This window comes from Monodon monoceros, unplaced genomic scaffold, assembly GCF_005190385.1.
Source record: "Monodon monoceros isolate NGI ecotype Baffin Bay Population unplaced genomic scaffold, NGI_Narwhal_1 Super_Scaffold_18, whole genome shotgun sequence".
In the NCBI taxonomy this organism is placed as follows: Eukaryota; Metazoa; Chordata; class Mammalia; order Artiodactyla; family Monodontidae; genus Monodon; species Monodon monoceros.
In genome coordinates this window covers 33,498,147-33,516,449 of record NW_021703774.1, presented here as the reverse complement: position 1 = coordinate 33,516,449, position 18,303 = coordinate 33,498,147, and the positions used below count along the sequence as shown (strand labels likewise).

Here is an 18,303-nt window from a genome sequence, read left to right as displayed (position 1 = left end):
CACGAACCAGATAATGGGTGTTAAGTGTTTTGTACTGAGAATGAAGGTACAAGATCAATACCCCAAAGATGTTAAGGCCTCCACAATGTGACCAGGTGCCAAGGAATGTCCATAAGGGTGGAACTGCAGCCAAGTCTCCTGGATTTGCTTCCTTTGGTTCCTCTGAAAGCCCCTCTCCCCCATGTGACCCAAATCCCCACTCTTCTCCCCTAAACACAAATTGAGGGACACACAAAGCAAGCACTGTACTTACTTCTTAACTGATCCATCCCCTCCCCCACACCCAACACACAGGCAGACTATGTTAGCCTTGTAAATAAGAGCCGAACACTTACCGCCCCACAGTTATTTTTCCAGTCTGCCTTTTTTTAACCACTCACCTGGCAGAAACTGTTATTCCCCTGGCCAGCAGTTATTTGTAAAATGGGTCTGCCTCCTTATTTTCACACCAAAGATACTAATTCCTTAGCAGAAAGGGGAATATTGCAAATAAGATAATTAGCAAGTCACCTAGAAACTCCACAGAGGCACACAAACAAGAGAATTAACTCAATTTGTTGTCTATAATAAACAGGATGCTCTACCCGCCACAGAGCCCCAGAGGTTGGTACGGAATGACTCATCCCAAGTAGTAATGGTTACAATGGCCCAGTTCCCTATTTTGTAAAGCAATGCACTGAAATTCAGAAAGTGCTCCTCCCCCACCCCATCTTCCCTTGCATACTTCTGCGTATCAATCCATTAACAATCCGAAGAGTAATTTATCTTATTCGCTATTATCCTGTTAAATTGCTCTACCGCCACAGCAGTAATTGCACTGATCAGTGATTCAGACTTCTTGAGCAAAAGGCCTTAAGTAGGTTTCATTATTAAAATTTCCCAAGGTTTTATTATTAAAATAAACCTGAGATAAAGCAGTATGCCTCCATGGAGCAGTCATACTAATGATTTTAGGGTTAGGAAGGGATGTCGGTCCCATCATCAATGTCTCACTCACGAATACCAGTAATTGGGAATTTATCAACCAATAAAACCAACCGGTGTTCTAAGAATGAGAAATAAAAATCTCATTTTAAGTAGCACATGCAGTACTGTGTAATCCTTTAAAAGGCTGCCTTTGTTCACTGAGGTAGTGCCTGTAACAGCACACACTGGAAACAATGCAAGCGTCCATTTCTAAGGGACTGGTTCAGTAAACTAGGAGGTGGCCATCCACACAGTGGAATACTATGCAGCTCTGAGAAAAGAATGAGGAAGCTCCTTCTGTACCAACATGGAAAGATCCCTGAGACATACCGTTAAGGACAGAAAGCAAGTTACAGAACGGATTATAAAACATGCTGCCTTCGTCATGAAAAAATCTACAAATAACAAATGTTGGAGAAGGTTTGGAGAAAAAGGAACCCCCCTACTGTTGGTGGGAATGTAAACTGATGCAGCCACTATGGAAAACAGTATGGAGGTTCTTCAGAAAACTAAAAATAGAATTACTATATGATCCAGCAATCCCACCCTTAGGCATCTATCTGGACAAAACTATAATTCAAAAAGATACATGCACCCCTATGTTCATAGCAGCACTATTCACAGTAGTCAGGGCATGGAAACAGCCTAAATGTCCTTGGACAGATGAATGGATAAAGAAGATGTGGTACATATATAAATGGAATATTACTCAGCCATTAAAAAGAATGAAATAATGCCATTTGCAGCAACATGGACGCAACTAGAGATTATCATACTAAGTGAAGTAAGTCAGAAAGAGAAAGACAAATACCATATGGTATCACTCATACGTGGAATCTAAAATATGACACAAATGAACCTATCTATGAAGCAGAAACAGACACACAGACATAGAGAACAGACTTGTGGTTGCCAAGGCGAGGGGAGGGATGGAATGGGAGTTTGGGCTTAGTAAGTGCAAACTATTACATATAGAATGTATGGACAACAAGGTCCTACTGTATAGCACAGGGAACTATATTCAATGTCCTGGGATAAACCATAATGGAAAAGAATATGAAAAAGAATGTATATATATATATGTATAACTGAGTCACCTTGCTGTACAGCAGAAATTAACACAACATTGTATATCAACTATACTTCAATAAAAAAAAATTCCATGACAACAAAGAACAATAAATAAAATAATAACTTGTTGCCTTTTGTACAAAAGAATAGGAGGGAAATAAGGATATATACTCCTATCTGCTTGTATTTACATAAAGAAATACTATACTGATATATAAGAAACTACTGAGTGGCATGTAATAAGGGGCAGGGGGGTCTCTTGGGTGGACCAGAGCTGAGAAGTGATTTTTCTCAACATATACATTTAAAAATAACTTTCCATGTCTTTAATTTATATTTACTACCTATTAATTTGGCAGTAAGGGTTAGAAGGCTCTATTGCCTCCGCTTGGGGGTCAAATAACCAGGCTTCAGACTTCTTACCTGGGCCTGCTTGGAGTCACTAACCTCAGGGCAGTAATAATTTAGGTGAGAGGAGTAATATTACTTGACTGTCTCCTTAGGGAAGGAGAAACCGATAAAACATGAGGGCCCATAAAAATTTGAACATTATACTTAAGACTGGGTTAACTCAGCCTTCTAAAATGTGCAAAAACAACAGAAACGTGACACTATGCTAAAAACGGGGTTGTGGGTAGAACCGGGTAGAGAGTGGCCTTCCTCTTTTCACAATTGTGATTTTATTCTTGGGTTTTCATAATGGACTTTTGTGAAGAGGGGAGATTTACATCCAAGTCTAGGATTACAACTATCTTAAGGCCACTTTCAATACAAGTGCTTTTTTATAAATCACTTCTGTGGTTTCCCTGCCCCAAACAAGAAGAAGGGAGAAATAGAGTGGCACGTCAGGGGTTTATCTAGCTTTGTGGATTAAGAGGATTGGCACCAAAATGAATAAAATTCAAGCAATTGCCCAACCCTGGTGTCAGAGAGTTCTTGCTTTAACAAAACTCCTAGGCCAGCTAAGACCTTCCTACCTATCCAGATCCTCAACAAGATAAATGCAGACACAAATCAACCGCAGAGTTAAAAGGCCACAGATGTTCCCGTGTTAGCAGGGAGTCTGGAAAGGAAGAGCCCCCAGAGCTGCCCCAGTCACCCCACTTAAGGGAAAGAGGTTGGCATCCAGGAGAGTGAGTTAGGCAAGCCCTCATGGGAGCCTGCCAGTCTCCACAGAAAACATATCCTGTAGTCACGAGACGACCAGACTAACGGATGCAAACCGTCCAGACAGCTACTGTAGCTTTGCCTCCTCTCTAGATCCAAGTCTGTAGAGGAAATAAATGCCCTGAGCTCTAGTTCTGCCCTCCTCTTCTTGGGAGAGCCTGCATTAGCTAATGACTCCAACATACCTGTCACCACCAGTCGAGTCTCATGCCACTGAGCTCCAGACCTCTTTCAACTATCTTTTGGACATCATTACCTGGACGTCCTGGATGCCCCATGTCCTTCTCCCTGGCAACATATGCCCTTTCTATCCACTCTCCCTGCCTTAGTTAATGGCACTGCCATGCACCAAGATACCTAACCCAGAAAGCTGAAGGGTATCCTACACTCCTTCTGCCTTGCCCCTACGTCTATCCACTCATCAGCAAGGAGCTCTACTGATTTTTTAACCTCCTAAATATCTCTCAAAGCCTTGCTTCCTTTATATTTGCACTGTCACTGCCTTAATCTGTACCTCATCATTCATTCAACAATATTTAGAGAGGATAGATAAGAGCTATGTGCTTTTAAACAGAATAAAAGCAGAATGACCTCTGCCTTCTGGTGTTCAACATCTAGTAATTTCTTATCTGACCTATTCAGATATACTATTTCTCCTACCATTCATTCTCTACATAGCACCCGAGTGTCTTCTCAAAACTTAAATAGATCATTTAATTCAGAGGTCAGCAAACTTTTGCTATAAAGGGCCAGTTAGTAAATATTTAAGGCTTCTGGGCCATATGTTCTCTGTCACAACTACTCAGCTCTGCTCTTGTAATGTAAAAACAGCCATAGGCAATTTGTAAACCAATGGCCGTGATTGTGTTCCAATATGCTTTATTTATGAAAACAGGCAGCAGGCCAGATTTGACCCATGGGCCATAGTTTGCCAATCTCTGACTTAATTAATTGTAGTGCTTCTCACTCCACTGGAATGAATCTGAATTCCTTCCCATGGCCCACAAGGCCCTCCAACCTCACCTCAGTACCACTTGCCCTTCCTTCTATGCTCCAGCCCCCCAGACCTTCCTTATGGCCCTCAAACACTGTGCCAATATGTTCCCATCTCAGGGTCCCTGCCCTTGCTGTTCATCCCATCAGGACCACTCTTCCCCACATCTTCCTTGTAGCTGCCTCAGATCCAATGTCACCTCCTCAGAGAGGTTCTCACTAACTACCCCAACAGGTCAGCACCTACCCTGATGCTCATTCTAGCTTCCATTTATTTATTTTCTATTTATTTTCTTCGAATTACTTATCACCATCTGAAAAATATCATTCATATTGTCTGTCTACACGACCTCACACCACCACTAGAATATAGGCTCCCTGAGGGCAGAGACTGTCTGATTTGTTCACCCCTAGGTTCCCAGCACCTAGGACTACACCTAGGACTAAGCAGGGGCTCGATAAACATCTATTGTCTGAACTGTTATTGCCTCCAGCCTCACCCCCTCGAAATCACTTTATCCTCACTGCCACTAGTGATCTTTCTAAAATATAAACTGAATCATGTCACTCCCCTGCTTAAAATAATCCCATGTTTCCCAACTGGCTTTAGGATACACATGTAAAGTATGTGGCAAGACTACTATGGCTCTTCTTGTACCTTCTGATGCTTTCCCATTAGACTGTGAGCTCCAGGTGGCAAGGACCATGTCTTGTTCATCTTTTCATTTCAGGTGCCCCAGCAGAGTGCCAGGAACTCTGCAAGCGCTCCATAAATGTAGAATGAAATCGATCAATCAAAAGGGGCACAACAACTAGTACAAGGCTAAATTAAAATGTGATAACTCAATAAATACCATATTTAAAGCCAATGAAGCAAGATGTTGTACAAAACTCTTCCTTTTCTTTCTTTGTAAGCAACCTGGGCAGGGGTTATGCTTACAATTCTGAATCTAGTCTTGGATTTTGTCATCCAGATTCTACCTGGCAGGCAGCCACCCACCGTTTTCTAAAAGAATGGTAGGAGGAGGCAAAGAGAGAAGTAAAGCAAATCTATCTATGCTGTTTTCCTGTGAGCAGCTCTGGTAAAAGGGTTAGGAAAGGTGACATAACACCTGAGCTAAAATGCAACTCAGGGAGTCTCCATGAATTCCAAATGTCCACATTCTCTCTGTCATCTATTAGCAAAGAAAACCCAATGCTGGCTGTTTTACTTTATAAAATAACCCAAGACGTTTGGGGAATTTCTGCAGAACTGTCTTAGCAATAGAATGGAAATTGTTACTTCTAGAAGAATTTCCATTAGCCCTTTGAAATCCTTCAACATTCATTAAGGCCAAGGAGTTTTCACCTAATGCAATCTGATGGGTGCGAGAACAGTCTTTCTAGGTAATACAGGCTCCCAAATTGTTCATCTGGGAAGTAGGGAGGGAATTTATTACTCAGAATCAAAGGGAAATGAAGAGGCCAACCCAGAATGTTATTACTGTCTTTCTCAGGTGGGGGATTGAGTTCCAGAGTCATTCTGTTCCCTTCATATGGCCTCCTTACTTAGCATCTAAAAGCTTCGGGTCTTAGACGCAGCCAGCTAGGTTCTCTTCTAATGTAATAGAATCTGCTTCAGCAAAGCCATCTCCAGACTCCAGAAATGATAGGCTATAAATTACTGAGTCTCCCACCGGATATAATGAAGTGCAAGTTACTGCAGTCCTGAATGACCACTCCACATGCCACTCTGACTTGCTTGAAGTAAATTTGACTGAGGACTGGAGCAAGCACGAAGCAGAGCTAGATCTGGGCTTACTTCATTTTGAGCCTAGCTCCTTACTACTCACCAATGGGTCCCATTGCAGAACCCAAGTAGGGGATGGGAGGGAACAAGGCTCCTGGGTTTCTCAATCCTAATGTCTGCTTCTCTTCAACATTTACGGTCTCCATGTAAACAAGCGAAACTAAAATAACAGAATGAGTAAACCTTATACACAGAACCTCCAGAGATTCACAAAACTGCATTCAAGATACACAGTCAACCTTGAGGATAACTAATTGACTTTCCTCTGAAGTTAAGTACAAGCGATCTGTTAGATTTGGAACCATTCAAAATACCTGTCAAGGATCTGCCAGTATGGGAGCCAAGAACCAACTGTTCAAATGGGCCCCACTGCCCAGCTTCTTTATAAGGCCATCTCCTCATACTGTCCCATTTAACAAAACTGTAGCCCATTACCTATCCTCAAATCTCTTTGCCAATGGTACAGAGCCAGAACATCCTACTCCCTGGCTGAAAATCAACAGGATAACCTACCAAACGCCACTCAGAAGGTGCTGAAATGCATGGATTACAAGAGTAAAGAAAAAGTTGAAAATAAGTCAGCCAGGTATGTGCTGTGCCAACAGCACCCTCTAACCCCCGCCCCCACTCTGCCTAATCCCAGCCGGGTTGACACTCACCTCATGAGACAGACCTATAGGTGCTCAGACTGAAACAGGAACACCTGAGCTGGTTCTTCAGCACCCAAGAAGCAGCAGTAAATCTTTAAAGACCCGGTAAGATTTTGATGAGGAAAGGGAGAGTTTCAGATGAATGGAATGCTGGGAACAGGTGGAACACAAGGCCCACAGGGGCAGAAGTTAAGCTGAGCCCAGATAGAATCTTGCTTACAGGTTATTAGGCATGGGCTGGGGCAACTATTCTAGCCTGGGATGTTGGCCCCAGTGAGAATAGCTTGGCAGTCCAAGGCACAGCATACATAGCACTAGCCAAATTCAGGGTGATTGAAGCAAAAGTGTCAAAACCAGGGGATAGAACACCAAATTCTCAGAGATGAATCCTTACCAGAGTGAGGCAGAACTCCACAATGGGTGACTATCGATCTGTTGATTCCCAGCAAGAACTTCACACTGGCTACGAGCAGGGGAGCAGGCTATAGTCCCCGAGGAGAAGGTTGACAGTTGACAAAAGTAATTTAGCCCTAGAGCCCAGACTGTGTTCTCTACCAAAAGAAATCAAGGCCCCTGGGAGAAATGGCTGATTCTACATCTGGTGCAGGATATACAGCTTGGAACATCTTGTGCCAGAAAGCAAGGAAGCTATCAAAGTTCAATGGGGTCATGTCCAAAGAACATGGGATGAACTTGAAGGGATGTCCGCTGACCTAAGATGAGACAATGTGAGCATCCAAAACAATTAATGAATAATGAATGCAATGGGTTGAAGCACATCGATAACATAATAAATCTGTGAGTTCATAATAACATTTTAAAAAAACAAAAAAAATTGTTGGTCACCACTGGAAATTACTAGGTCACTAACTCATTATTCTGAAAAGCAATTTTAAAAGGTAGATGGGGTGGGGAGTTGAGTAATTATTCAGCCTTTCCTGTATAACAGTAAATGTTTAAGGGGTCTGGGGAAGATGAAAGCAATTTGGCAAAATGGGGATAACTGTTTTATCTGGGTGCTGGGTAAATGGAGATTCATTAAATTTCTTGTGTGTACATTTGAACCCTCTCCCCGCCACCACCACCACCACCAAAAAAAGAGCAATTCAGAACTTGAGTCAAGCAGCTTGGGGTTTAGGCAAGGTCTCTGCCTCTAAGAGAGACCAGGATACGAGTGGCAATTTTAGCCCTAATGGACTGAGCCAACTAGAGGGATGTGGGGAGCTAGAGGGGCGTCATGGTACCCAGCCCTTGATCTAGAATCCCAGATCCCAGGTCCAGTTGGCAGCACGGTTTACAAGGTGGTGGATCTGAGGCTGCTTATAGAACTTACTTTTCAGTCATAATTGGCTCAGGAACTAAAAAAGGAACCTGCTTTTGAAAATGGAGCCCTTAAATAAATTCAACCAAGAGGAGCTGGGGAAATTATAGGCTGAGGAAGGGGGCAACGGCTAGCAGAGAATTATGCATAGAATAATGGTAAAAGTCACATTGACTCCTGTAGTCTGGACTCCTTCACCAACAAGAAAGAAACAAAAAAAGACCTATCACTCCCCCAACTCACCCTATCCGCATCTCAAGAGCCACCCACAACAGCACCAGAGGCAGCAGAATGAAGATGACGTTCTCCCACTGGTCTAGTTGAGAGTGTCCAGACAGAAGACTGGCCTCAGCAGCTCGGAACGCCCCGCCCCAACCGCCACTCAAGTAACCAGCTGGGAAAGCATTCAGAAAACCCGCATCCTGACACACCACTGCCAAACAACTTAAACAGCAAGCAGAGAACAAACCGTCTAAACAGCAATGCCAGCTGCCAGGAAAAGTTTTGTAGGGACAATGAGTAGAGGAAAAGCAGACCCTTCAGGGCCCCCTAAGACCCGGTCTCTTAGCTTCAGCACTTTCAAATGCGGAATCCATCTGCCTCTGGGGCCCGAGGAGCCTCACAAGCTGGTTGTCTCCTTCCATCTCCTCCAAGATAAATGAGCAGGCGAGCTGGCCAGAAAACCACTCAGGGGCATTACTTTTTAAAGAATCTTTATAGGGTCAAAGAGGAATGGGTCTACAGGCTCTGCGTATTCCCCACAGATGTCGGGGATGATGTCAGACTCCTCTTCCAGATGTGTTTAACACTCTGTGGTCACTTGTATTTCTGCCACTCAGAGTCAGTGCTATGCTAATTTGACTGGTTCCAGCTCAGGCTGACCCCAGCTCCCTGGCTCTGGTTACCATTAGCTGAGACTGTCATCTGTACTGTACTCTTCCAGAGAGTCCTAAAAACAGCTCTTCACCTGCTCTTCCAATTCAAGTAATAATGGCTGCCAAAAGAAGAGGGGGGTAGGAGGGGGAAGGTTACTAGAGAAAATACAATTAACATGCTACCAAAAGAGCAAAAAAAAGCTGGGAAAAGACTATGTAGGTTCACATTTATTTCCCAGGCTGGGTAAACATCCTTTTGCTTTTGTCTGAATGAACAGCCAATTTCAAACTGCTACTGAAAAAAAAGAGAGAAAGAGAGAGAGAAAGAAAAAAAGAGGCAGGTTCAAATCTCAAAGTAATAACTTCTAGCACAAAAAAACAAGAATGGGTAAGAATTCCATTTCCTGGTTATTGAACCCAAAGGCTTAAGAGTTACCTCTGCCCCTAAGGATCAGAGCATTCTGTATTTGATGACAGAACCCAGGTCAGAATCCAGCATAATCCCAAACAACCCAAGACATCAGGGTGAGTTCCCCTGACCTTGAGATTGCTCCTCTAGCTCTTTGGTAAGAAAATGTACAATAGTCAAGAGGAGAGACCCTCTCACTGCCCTAGTTGTGTGAACTCAACTACTCAAGGTCCATCTTGTCCAGATCAAGGGCTCCCATGAGTGACGGTGACCCGGATCTGACCCCAAAGGGCTAAAACATAACCTTACAAAATCTGAAGATGTAGAAGGGAGAATTCAGTGGTGCTCAGAAACTCCACTAGCCCAGCCTGAAAAGAAATAATCCGTAAACAGAATCACTCCTGATTCCTAATTCTAGGTCTTATTGTTTTGCTGAGTGTCTTAGGGCACAGCTCTAAACTTTCTGCCCTTTATTATTTTGCCCACCTAAAGTAAGAAAACTAAGCTAAAAAAAAATTTGCAGCCAAACCAAAATGAAGCTTTTTTAGCTAATATGGCTACTGTACTTAGGATACTTAACTTCCTTTGACCCCCAAAATGGCTAACTGGAAGTCAGCATCCCCAGAGTACATTTTATATCTAAACTGGAAATATGCTGAAATAAATTAAGAAAGTCTAGAGCCTTTGCTTGAGCAAAACTAGAAGCAGCAAAAACATGGGCTTTTTGCATGTTTGATAGGTACGGTCAAAGAGGCCACCGAGAGTAGAATTAATACAACACATTCTCCATGTATGATCAAAGTGCCTTCTAAAATCGGGGCACCTTATATGACAAAACAGCTGACAGGAAATTAATAAATTTAAGCCTTTTTTCTGCCATCCCAATTACAGCCCGGTCAGCTCACAAACACGTTCTAGCAAATGCTGAAGGAGTTTTTCTCTCTTCGAGGGTCCTCTCTCACTTCATCCTGCTTAACAAAAGACCACACACACGCACTTAAAAAGAGGATGGAGGCAGGCCAGCTTTAGGACACATGCTGCATGGGGGGAACTGACTGTCGCAAAGAGAGGGCTCTACACCCCTCTGACAAGTCCACAATAGGCCGGCTAGACACAAACGCCTGAAATAAGGAAGTCCATCGAGAAAATGAACAGTTGGTGAGATCAAGGTTTCTGGCCTAAAGGGCTTGCAGCTGGCCTGGCCATTCATCAAAAACTCTGAATTTAAATGGAAGACACATTCTGACTGTGACATGTAATAAAATAACTGGAGCGGCAAAGGATCTTGATTCTGGTTTCCTTTCCACCCTACGCAGCTCCTGCCAACGGAAGAACGAGCCTGCCTGTGGTGATCCTGGCACATCTGGACTAGTTCCCATTCACACTGGTCAGTCTTTGGGATTTTTCCACATATTACAGGGTCATCATCCATCTACACTCACCCAGAAAGTCCAGATAAAAGCTCCTGTTTGGAGTCTGGAGAGAAATTGTCAAATCTGAAAGCCCATGAACTCTCTCAGCCAGAGGAGACTAGATGTAGTGAAGACTATGGAACCAGATGTCAGAGGCCTAATTTCAGGTTAACCCTAACCAGCTTTATGACTCTGGGTAACTCACCCACTTTCTTTAGACTCTTATTCTCACATCAGTAAGAGAGAAGTAGACCTAATGGTGTCCCAGATCCCTTCCAATCTTAACATCCTCTGACTTTACAACTAAAAAGTGATACTAACAAGGCTAACACTGTAGGCTTCAACCCAATAAGAGCCAGTTGGGATGATGCTAAGAAGAACTCTATTCCACATAGGCAGAGCCAATCTGACCACGTTATCCCCACACCCGCCATCCAAGAGATGTGCACCACTGGTCCAAGAGCCCCTTCTACAGAGGATATTCACTGAGTGATTCAGCAATAGGCTGATTCGTTCATTCAGCCAACACGTATTTTCATTTTTTTTAATTTATTTATTTGTTTATTTATTTATCTTGGCTGCGTTGGGTCTTTGTTGTTGCGTGCGGGCTTTCTCTCTAGTTGTGGCGAGCCGGGACTACTCTTTGTTGCAGTGTGCGGGCTTCTCATTTGCAATGGCTTTTCTTGTTGCAGAACACAGGCTCTAGGCGCGTGAGCTTCAGCAGTTGTGGCACGCAGGCTCAGTAGTTGAGGCTCACAGGCTCTAGAGTGCAGGTTCAGTAGTTGTGGCACATTGGCTTAGTTGCTCCACAGCATGTGGGATCTTCCCGGACCAGGGCTCGAACCCATGTCCCCTGCATTGGCAGGCGGATTCTTAACCACTGCGCCACCAGGGAAGTCTGGCCAACAGGTATTCACTGAGCATCTTCTACGTATTAGGGCTATAGCCATGAACAAAACAGGCAAAATCCCTTCCCTCATGGAGCTCATATTCTAGTGAGGGGAAAGAGGAATCAGACACTAATCAAATGGGAAGTACAAGGTGGGGGTACCTTTTATAGAGAGTGGTCAGGAAGAACCTGCTGATAAGGTAACTTTTGAGGAGATCTAAGGCAGTGAGCTATGCAGATCCCAGGGGAAGAATGTTCCAGGTAGAGAGAAGAGCAGAGCCTTAAGACAGGACTATGCCCAGGATGGCTGACATGTTAAAGCAAACACCATGAACCCAATATTGGTGAAGAGGAGTCCCAGGGCGAGAACAGTAGAAGGCAAGGTCAAGCAGACAGTGGGGGCCCAGCCATGCACAGAATGGAAAAACCACTGGTGGGTTTGAACAGAGTAACATGATCTGAATTCCATTTTTAAAAGATTGCTGTAGTTGTTGTGTTGAGAGTTGACTGAAAGAGGCAAGAGTGGAGGCAGGGAGACCAGTTAGGAGGCTGCTGAGATAGTCCAGGTGAGAGGTGATGGCAGCTAGGCCCAGGGTAGCAGCAGTTGGGGGAGGTGGGAGGGAATGGAGGACAGCAGAGAATGACACACTCTAAAGTAAACAGGACACTGTGGGACAGGATCTTGGGAAATCTTGGAACTACTGCAGAATCTAATGAAGCTAAATGACACTAAATTCCAACATCTACCGTAAGATCTTAAGATTTAGGAGTTTGTCCATCTCTGTCATTCAATGTCCAACGTGGTACCTGACACAGAATGGGTATACAGAAAATGTTGAATGAGTAACTGTGAACTGAATATATTTTGAAGCCAGAAGATCTGCAGTTGGATAGGTCTTCAGGAAACAAAAAGCATTTGGCATTAGACCTATTTTACTAACAAAGGATCCCCTCCCCTGGGTGAATCTATCTCTTTTTGTAAAAAGTTCCCCTTTATAACTCTGCAGTGGTAAGTAGTGAAGCTGACCAAAAACATCGCATAATGTAGCTGAGAATCTGAACAACTCAGCCATTTTCCTAAGAGGCCATATGTAATCACACCACCTCACAGCTCCCGTCTAAAATACAGGGAGAAGGCTTCCCTGGTGGCGCAGTGGTTGAGAGTCTGTCTGCCGATGCAGAGGACACGGGTTCGTGCCCCGGTCAGGGAAGATCCCACATGCCGCGGAGCAGCTGGGCCCGTGAGCCATGGCCGCTGAGCCTGCGCGTCTGGAGCCTGTGCCCCGCAACGGGAGAGGCCGCAACAGTGAGAGGCCCGCGTACCGAAAAAATAATAAAAAATAAATAAAATACAGGGAGAAACATTTCATGAGTAATCTCATATGTTTTAATGAATATTGAGTCATGAGGGTAACTAGAAAGGTATCATTATAAGTAACAACATTATTACAAGAAACAAGAAATAACACAAGCCAAATCTGTACTCTTCCTACAGGACAAGGCTATCCTTGAACGTGCTGCCCTTCCTCTGTGAAGCTCAGGACAGGAATTTCTAGGAGCCCCCCACCACCAAGAGCACTGCTCTGAAAAACGCGACAATTCTCAACTACAGCAGCTTCTCTGTCAAGGTTACCCTTGAGAGTCCCAAGGTTCTTAAAACCCACAGAAACTGACAGTGTGCAAAATATAGGGGCAGAAAATTCAGCATCAGGAAGAAATCACAACAAAGGTATGTTTTTATACACCACATTCTGGCAGCAGTCTTCTAGGTAAAGTCATTGATCATCTTGAAGGGCTAAATTTAAAAAAGCCCATCGTTAATCAGGAAGTAGGTGTGAGAAACATCTTATTTACCAAATGAGAAAAAGGAGGAAGAAAGATAAGCCATGCAAAGTGGTGGAGACCAGATTACACTGTAAGGGAAGCTGCAACATTTGGGAGACCAAGTCCTAGATGGATTTGTCAGCTGAGCTGGAAATCATTTGATGTGACCTTGGACTAATTATTTAACTTCTGTGCCTCTGTCTCCCATCTGTGCCTGAATCTCCCACTTGCTGTAAAGGAGAGCAAATGATTTCAGACCCCCTCCCCCCTTTTCGACAGGGATGTTATGAAGCTGATATCTTGTCTCTGGGAGCTCCAGAGTTCCCAGAGAAAGACACTCCACGAGCAGAGGGCAATGTCTTTAGTAAGATAATTAAGGGCTCAGGCTGCTATTAGAAACACCCCCACACTATGGAGGCCCCCAGCATCATGGCTCCAGAGTCGGGCAACCAAAATACTGCATAAAATGCCAAACTCAGGGTCAGGGCCAGCCTCTCTGCAGATAATGTCAGGAGCTCTATGGTGAACCCATTCTCACATATATAATAACTACATTCAGATGTTTAATGAACATTCAGTGATGCTTTTAAATCACCAGGATCTTCCAGACATGACCACATTGTTGCCTATCTATTAGGAGAGATGGCATGCAAGGTATGAAATAGTAGAAGGCCCATGACCATGACCCCTGGGCAAGTCCTGACCCTCTGTATTATGGGGCTAAAAATAATGAGGAATAAATGAAGTAAGATGCGAAATGCTGCTGGCACAGCCCTGGGCTCTTAGAAGGAGCAAAATAAGTGCCAAAGCCCTCCTCCCTCCCAGGGCTCTGCTCAATAAATAACAAGTGCTATTAATCCTTTAATCACAGATCTAGAGAAAAAAAAAGAAACAGGAAAGGGTTCACCCATAAATATCTTATCTGCCTTTATCCTCCTATAACCCCTCAACTGGAGCAGAGTAAACAGGCTGAACTTTAATTGGATCATAATGTGGACATCCCCAGGTAAGCCAGACTCATAAACTGCAGACAATTAGGTGACTGGCTTTTCATGGACTGCCCCCTACCTGGCCTACTCAACGACAGAAGCAGACCCAGCCCTTTGTCCCAGCTTCCCAAAGAAATCCATTAGCAGGCACACGTGGCTCCAGTGGGATGTCAGGTTAGAGGCTTTCTATTCCAGCGATTGTGGTCTTAGAATTCCCAAGCACAAGGCAAATGGATTCACAAGGATTGTGTTCATCTACTATTCAAGTCACCATCTGAGGACTATTTAAAGCACAAAGCCAGCGAGCCCTGCTCTGAATGGGAGACCAAGAAGAGGAAACAAGCAGGGTATGTTTTTAATATAGTTCTACAACTTATACAGACAACACAACTTGCAGAACCCCAATTTTGGACCCAGGATCCATCCTCACCAGCTCAGATAGCTCACTTGGCTCCCTGTCAACCACTGAGTAGGAAATGTCAAGTTCATTTTACAAATGGAAAAGTGGGAAGCATGGAGGGACAGATGCGTACATTGCTAAGTCCATTGCTAATAACAGAAACAGCTGAAGCTGATGTGTGCCTCCACATGCCAGGCCCTTCCTGGGCATTCCACCTTCTAACCTCACAACCTCCCCACAAGGTAGGCAGTTATTCTGCTCACATTTTACAATGAGAAGACTAAGGTTCTAGGAGATTAAATGATGTGCTCAAAGTGACACAACTTATGCATGGCACAGTCAGGATCCGAATCCAGGTCTCTCTGACACTAAAGCTGGCTGTTTGTGGTTTTGTTTGTTTCTAGTTACACCATACTGCCTCTCTTGGTTTCTCTCTGCTAACTTAAGAACCCAAGGAACCTATCATCCAAAACCAAACTAATGTTTAGACATTAGATCTCATGCCTTCCTACTGATGTCATCAATTTGATGAGCAAAGAGAATTAGGCAATCCAAGCCCAACATCAGTGTCTTTAGGGACAGAAACCAGACTATAATTCCAATTAGCTGCACAAAACAGAGAAATTCCACATCAGAGGAACTTTTGCTAGAGAACAACAGAAGATCTTCAGCCTCTGATAAAACTTCAACTCATCATTTCTCCTGTCTAGACACCCCTTCACTTCAGCTGGCTTCACATATTGTGATCCACACAGAAGACTGATCCAGCACCTTGCCATCACGAAACCAAAAGGCAAGTTCTTTGGGATCGCATCAATATGAATATTTTATTTTATTTTGTGAAGCCATTTCCCTGTCCAGCCTCCCTTGTACATACCTCGTGTCAGACCTCACATTTCCCAGAACACACCCTAAGTGACCAGGCCTGACCAAGTTCAACAGAACTGATCGCGATTTGTTAGATCAGGGGCAAGACCAATTAATTCTCTGCCCTCTTGCTTCCACAGCATTTGGAGAAAGCTACCTTCACTGGAATTTTTGGTGTCATGTAAATTATCAACAGCAGTTGCGGGGAAGAAATCATGCAAAAAAATTCAGTAGCAGATGAGCTTCCCTGGTGGCACAGTGGTTGAGAGTCCGCCTGCTGATGCAGGGGACGCGGGTTCGTGCCCCGGTCCGGGAAGATCCCACATGCCGCGGAGCGGCTGGGCCCGTGAGCCATGGCCGCTGAGCCTGCGTGTCCGGAGCCTGTGCTCCGCAACGGGAGAGGCCACAACAGTGAGAGGCCCGTGTACCGCAAAAAAAAAAAAAAAAAAAAAATCAGTAGCAGATACAAGCCAGAAAAAGTAAATGTGACACAATCCAAACCAAGAGGGGCACATTCTCTCAATCCCTTGGGAATGACTTTACCTGAAGGCTGTGTGACTCATCAAACTCAGCACTAAGATGGTGAGGTCTACGGATCCACAGGGGCTCTTGGCAGTAACCTCCACGCTTTTTCAAGCCAGGTCTCCAAGGGCTGGCACCGACATGTTCACCACTTTAATGGAGAAGCTTACAGTTCTGTTCTCTCCCCTCCTCCTCCCCAACAGATGATGCTAACTGGCACTTGCCTTACCTAAGGAGGCTAACTTGTAGCAGTGATATAGTGTGACAACTGGAAAATATGGGGACCTCACATAGTCAAAGCACAGACTTACCACAAACAGGAACAAGCTGTGAACCACTTGTCAGGTCTATAGCCAATGTTTTCCCTACACTCATTTCGCACAAATCTTAATCATATCAGGAAAGAGGTAAAAGGCGACTCTGAGGTTCCCATGTACCACTCTAAAGGAAGAAAATTTTTTCTTTCTTCTAAGAGGGGTGACCTGCCTATAATAACTTTTGGGGTAGCTGAATGGACTTAGCGTTCTGAGTAAGAAAGAAAGAAAGGAAATGAGATTTTTTTTCCATTTAGAGAAATGAGGAAGTAGAATGGTTTCTATACAGGCCCTATCCCTTTTAGAGAGTCTGTAAATTGTAATGCCACAATTTCAGGCCCTCCTTGAAGAAATCCCATCTCATATAGGGTTCTGACTAAAGACATGCTCTTGTAAATGTTGACTTGGAGCTATTGTCAATATTAGACAATAAGCATACAGGGTGGGGGTTGGATGTGTATCACCTTCCTACACCCAGTCTAAGAACGTTCATAATAAAGATCATTCAGTGGTAATGACAGTGACAACACAGATTCTGGCTAACACCATCACTATCCTAATCCAGGAAAATGCTACCTGGAAACATTCCTCCTATCAATCACACCCTCAGATAGGGAAGCTGGATGACTGGTCCAGCTTCCAGACCCTGATATATTCAAATCAATTAGCAGTCACTGGGTGACAAGAAAATGGCTGGCATCCACTGTGGCTATAACATACATCAGGCATTTCTAGTCTTGGTCTTACAAAGACAAATCAGGTTTGACCCCAACGTGAGAGACTGAACAACAAACCAAAGAACACAAGTTTCTGAAGAAGGTTTAATCCAGGCAGCCAAGGCAACCCTCTCTTTCTCAGAAGCTAAACCACTCAGAGTGAGAGGAGCTACTCCATCTACCACATAGATGTGGATCGTTCCTATGGAAGAAGTAGCACAGGTAGGAGGCCCACTTCCCAAGCCTTTCTCTACTTTCTCTCCAGATCGGTTAAAAGAGAAAGCCATCCCCTCCTCTATCTCAGTGTGAGACACACGACTGTAAAGTTTTTTACCAAAAGAGGAAGGTCTGGAGGACACTAGCAGCTACCATGCGTTTCTCTATGACTCAAAGCCCCTTGGCTCTAGCCTGGGGCAGCCGGAGTCCACATTCAGAAGCATCGTGTTTCCTGTTCTTCTCTAGGTTAGAGTCCCAGCTAAGAATAGCTCCCCATTCATGCCACTGTGTACACATCCTTTTCACTTGCTGTTTTCTCTTATATATGCATGAAACCCTGTTCTTGTACGTTCTCCAAGGTAAACAAAAATACTTTAAAATGGGCACAGAGCAGCAGCTTTATTCCCTGTCTAGTCTACAAAAAGGCACTCCCCGGAGGAATTCCACTCCAGAGCTGAGTGTCACAGGAAGAGTTGGGGCACAAGCTCCCTCCCTCTCTGAAGCTCCAAATAGAGGCTCATACTCCGAGCTGGGAAACTGGTGGCAGTGTTTAGGATGCACTGTAGCTGCCCAGAACCTCACCTCTGTGCCTGTCTTAAACCTAAAGAAGACCAGAAGGCTGTAAAATTGGCCTCTTTTTATTAGGTTGGACCATGTGAAATTACCTACAAAATGATGATTTCATATGATTTAACCTAAGAGAATCCTAAAAAGCAAATCGGACATTTTGCAATAAGCAAGAATGCAAAATCCATTATTTCCCAGGTGGCTCCACCCAAGACCATTTCCTATCAGTCTTTAGGAATTAAAACATTTTGCAGGAAGGTTAAAAGCTATGGCACCCCTTGTAAGACAGGCCTGGCATTGGTAACAGACCTCCTTTCCCTCATCCGTTCCATATCCGTATTCATAT

The 18,303-nt window shown here is 44.1% G+C and overlaps 1 protein-coding gene across 10 annotated transcripts in view; it reads right to left on the bottom strand.

The window, feature by feature from the left end:
- SRGAP2 (SLIT-ROBO Rho GTPase activating protein 2) overlaps positions 1-18,303 on the bottom strand; it is a 234,517-nt gene that overhangs the window by 178,768 nt on the left and 37,446 nt on the right. Inside the window, exon 1 of one of the 10 annotated variants that reach the window (XM_029230890.1) lies at positions 16,166-16,735. The exons of the other annotated variants lie outside the window; for them this stretch is intronic. The gene's annotated coding sequence lies outside the window, so the exon portion shown is untranslated. Of the gene's footprint in view, positions 1-16,165; positions 16,736-18,303 lie in introns of those variants that run through there. 10 annotated transcript variants of the gene reach the window in all.